Genomic DNA, 5,000 nt, shown 5'->3' on the forward strand with positions numbered 1-5,000 from the left:
GGAAATATATATATATACGGCAATATATATTTATGATTTTTATATATTTATATTATTGGCAAGAGAATATAGTCCATATATTCTTATATATATTTGTTTAAAATATATATAGATCTAATATATATATAGGTCTATATATATACTTTATAATAGGCTATATATATGAATAGACATAGCATTTATATTATATATATGCCATCTCATTTATATAAATCCCCACATGAGAAGGGATATATACAGAAAGAGACAGATTTATAGATAATATAAATGGAAGAGCATTATATATGAACTTTTTTGAACTAATGGATGGAAGCTATTGAAATTTTTATTGCTTCTAAAGTGCTTTTGGAGTCCGGAGTAGATGACGAATATTAGTGTATATACTTTCAAAATATATCCAGGGCAGAGAGCATGGCTGTTAGTTCTATATGTGAATATGGATGCAAAGTCAGGTAGTTTAGCTGTATATGCTGTATCACCATAGATATAACTGCACAGCCAACACCACTATCCGACTTTGATCCATCAGTATAGATTTTTGTCACATTAGCATATCCAGCTCCAAGAACTTCCTATAATCTCTTCCCGACAGTCTTTTTGTTATATGCTTTTTTGCACACGGATGTTGCTGGGATAAGCCATGGAGGATACATGGGATGTTTCACTTCCATGACTTTCTGGGATTTAAGATGACTATCCCTAACATCTTCATTTTAATAATTTGAATGGTCTAGACAATCTTGGAACAGAAATAAATTTCTGACCCGTGAGGGATCTGCAGGTCTCTCAGGTGGAAGGAGGGATTTACCCACTGGGCCTTTTAATTCTAGCCATGTATCTTAACCTAGTTCTTGCTCCTAGATCAAGGGGAAGTTGGTCTGTATCAACATATATGCTTTCAACAGGCGAAGTTCTAAAAGCTCCTGAGCATATTCAGCAATGCCCCATATTGACAACACAACGTCCAGTTCCTTCAGCTTGGTTTTACAAGCTGAGGAATAAATCTGACAGCCATAGTCTAGCTTGGATCGAAACAACGAGTCATACAGTCTCAGCAGGGATTTTTATCAGCTCCCCAACTAAATCCAGAGACAACCTTTAAAATATTGAGAGATTGTTTAACATTAGTCTTTAAGGCATTTATGTGGATGGCCCATGTCAATTTCTGGTCAATGGTCATTCCTAAAAATGGTCTTTTCATAAGGAATGATAGATCCCTTTTAAACTAAGGGTGGGAATCTCTTCCACACGCTGGCACCTAGTAAATCTTACAGAAACTGTTTTCGAGGAAGAGAATTTAAAACCATTCTCATCAGCCCACTTTGTAATAGCATTAACAGACCTTTGCAAAATGTTTACATACTGACGAGGCATCATATCCTGTGCAGTATATTGCAATGGTCATCAACAAAAATTAGCATTTAACAGGTGAATGATAGAAATTTGTTGCACAATCTGTTTGTGGAACTGAAAAAATTTCTTAACACACTTCCTTGTGGAACACCTCCTCCTGGTGGAAAGGTTGGGAGTTGCCCCACTGCCCACTCTAACCTTAAAAAATCGGAACCTTAGCAACTGGAATATATGAATTTAATCATTCTTCCACATATGCCCATTTTGTGCAATTGTTTTAAGATGCCGACTTCTGACCCAATGGACAACATAGTCATTCATATTATCCCTTCTAGGTGAATAAAATAAATCATCAAGTCTGACAATCGTTTGGAACAAATAAATTTCTGGATTTTGGGATTGGTCAGGTCCTCAGCAAAGGATCAAGGGTGGAACGATTTTTCCTGGGAAACCAAATTGAAATGGAGTTATTAGTCCTTTAGTTTCCAGGTGCCAAACTAATCTGGTGTTTATCATTTTTCCATCAACTTACAAGCACAGCTGGTAAGATTTATTGGTTATAGCTGGTGGCTTGGGAAGCGTCTTTATTAGGCTTTTTATGTGGGACAATTATGGATATTTTCCAGTCCTTGGGTAAAATTTTTCCCCATATTTTGTTTATAATCTTGAGTAGATACTTTTGGCATCATCTGGGACAACATTTCATATAAAATTGAATCACCCTGGGAGCTGTTGATTCAGTTGAAGAGAGTGTTTCCCTGAAATTCCTCTTAAGGAAAACGCACATGGTTCAGATTTTCCTGAATCAAATTTAAGATAAATTTCAGACTTGAATTCGTCTGAAATTCTAGAGAATAATTATCAGGTCTGGAAACTTGAGAAAAGTGTTTTCCCAGCTCACTGGCGTTACCCACTGGGCCATACTGTGATCAGAGTCGTTATTGAGAGCTTTAATGAGGGTACCTGGGCAAGCTAACAAATTTTCCAGCAGTTTCCTAATTTGCGACACACCACTGACTCAATGGAGTTTTGAATTGATTCCTTTGATGAATAAGATAAAATCATCAACTCAATCACGTTTGGCTTTCTTAGAAAAAACGCAGCTCGTCAGGCTAACGCACGATTATAGATTAATTTAGACTGGGCCATACAAGTTTTGTCGGAACCTGAGAGCAACTTCAGTGACTTTCCTCAGCTAAGTGCTTGCATATGTCTTATTCCACCAGGACTGCAGGTCCCAATGGACACCATTTGTCTTAGAGATCGAGCCCTCATCTCTTCAGAGTGAATAAGACAGAAATTTATTTCGTTCCATCCAGGTGAGAATGAAATGACTCAAATTCATCTTATTCTCAGATTGATCCTTGAATGAAACTTGTCCAGTCAGCATCCTCTGACCTTCCACTTAGGAAAACTTTCAGATATGGCATTTACCCATATTTCAGATGCAGTTCTAAATGATCACTGCCATTTCAGATCTTCATTAACAGACCTGGTTAAAGTCAAGGTTGATATTTGAGAGAGATTCGATCCGGAGTGAGGTGAGTCAGAAATTTATTTATGATGAATGATTGTGGAAGGTCATTATTCACCATTAATTATAAAGTGTCCAACATCATTCGTGATCAATGGGGAAGGTCCTCAATTATTTTTGCCCAGGTAAACACTGACTTGCAAAGGGGTTGTGGGTTCCATTAAAATCTCTTTTAGACTTGTATGAAAAGGAGCGGGAAGTTGGTTAATCAAGGACTGAATATCTCGAATGTTAAAAGAAGGTCTGGTCCACAGGTGATTGTGAGTTGATGATTCCTATCTTGTCTAAGATGGCAGACACTGCAATTGCTTGAGAGTTGTCCATTAGTTCATTGTGGAGTGCTGCAAAGACTTATTGATAAGTTAGCTTGCAGCACCTCCATGAGCACGATCACCAACTGGGGGTAGGGTAAACATGGCATAACCAGAGTCCAGGGTTGAAGGAGAGAAATATCATTGTTTCTGTTCCACACGTGATTGTGGTTGATGATTTCATTCATTAAAACTCAGAAGATCTTCAGAATGGCTCTGAGTCCATTGCAGTTCCACTGGAGGAGTCGGGAAGTTGAAAATGTAATGCAAGTTAAAAGCTACTGCCCAGGGAAGTGCTGATCCTAGGTTGCAGAGGAAAGTTCTCCTTTTTTAGAGGTGGTTTTGATCCTTGCTTTCCGTCCTTGAGAAAGGATCCCGACGAGTCAGAAATTTATTTCGTTCCATCAGATTTTGTGTTGATGCATCTTATTGATGGTCAGGGATAATTCAATGGTCTGTCCATTGAATCATTGTGAGTTGCTGTTGGGGAAAAGTCTTATGCAAGCAGTTAGCTTGCCCAGGTAAGCACTGCAGTTGGCTCAGGTTCCGACTTTAGATTTGTACTCACCTTTCTGGGTGGGCCCTTGCTTCCAGAGAGACCTGAACCCGATTTGATGAAATTTATTTCTGTTCCACACGTGATTGTGGTTGATGATTCCATCGCTATTCACCAGAAGGGATAGCAGAATGAAATGTTATCCATTGGTCATTGCTGAGTCGGGGAAGTAACGAAAAGCTGGTATAGAGTTTGCTCTGCCCAGGTAATTTGGGGCAGTTGCTCTCAGGTTCGATTCTTTTAGACTTGTATGGCCCAATGTTAACGCCTATGTTTCCACCTGAGAGACCTTGGTTCGATCCCGACGTGAGTCAGAAATTTATTTTGTTCCACACGTGATTGTGTGTTGATGATCTTATCCATCAGAAGGATTTTGAATGAAATGTTGTCCATTGGTCATTGAGTCAAAGTTCGGAAAAATTCAGCTGGTTCTGATTATTGTTTTTGCCCAGGTAAAGCAGGTTTCCAGAGCCTGCAGTTGATGTTAGGTTCCGACTTCTTTTAGACTTGTATGGCCCATGGGTAACGCATCAACCTTTCCACCTGAGAGACCTGGGTTCGATCCCGACGCTGAGTCAGAAATTTATTTGCTGTTCCACACGTGATTGTGTTTGATGATTTCATCTTATTCACCAGAAGGATTCTTCGAATGAAATGTTGTCCTGGGGCAGGTCCGGGAAGTTGGAGTGAAAACTTCGCTGGTATGCAAACAGTTAGCTTGCCCAGGTAATTCCAGGGTGCATGTTCTCAGGTGACTCTTTAGACTTGATGGCCCAGTGGGTAACGCCCTTTTTTTCCACCTGAGAGACCTGGGTTCGATCCCGACGTGAGTCAGAAATTTATTTCTGTTCCACACGTGATTGTGCATTGATGATTTTATCTTATTCACTCAGAAGGGATAATTCGAATGAAATGTTGTCCATTGGGTCATTGAGGAAGTTGGGAAAATAACTGGTATGCAAGCAGTTAGCTTGCCCAGGTAATTCCTGGGTGCAGTTGCTCTCAGGTTTCCGACTTCTTTTAGACTTGTATGGCCCAGTGGGAGAACGCCCTTGCTTTCCACCTGAGAGACCTAGGGTTCGATCCCGACGTGAGTCAGAAATTTATTTCTGTTCCACACGTGATTGTGTGTTGATGATTTCTATCTTATTCACTTTGAAGGGATAACAATGAAATGTTGTCCATTGGGTCATTGCTGAGTCGGGAAGTTGGGAAAACTGCTGGTATGCAAGCAGTTAGCTTGCCC

The sequence above is a fragment of the Macrobrachium rosenbergii genome, chromosome 38 (genome assembly GCF_040412425.1).
Source record: "Macrobrachium rosenbergii isolate ZJJX-2024 chromosome 38, ASM4041242v1, whole genome shotgun sequence".
In the NCBI taxonomy this organism is placed as follows: Eukaryota; Metazoa; Arthropoda; class Malacostraca; order Decapoda; family Palaemonidae; genus Macrobrachium; species Macrobrachium rosenbergii.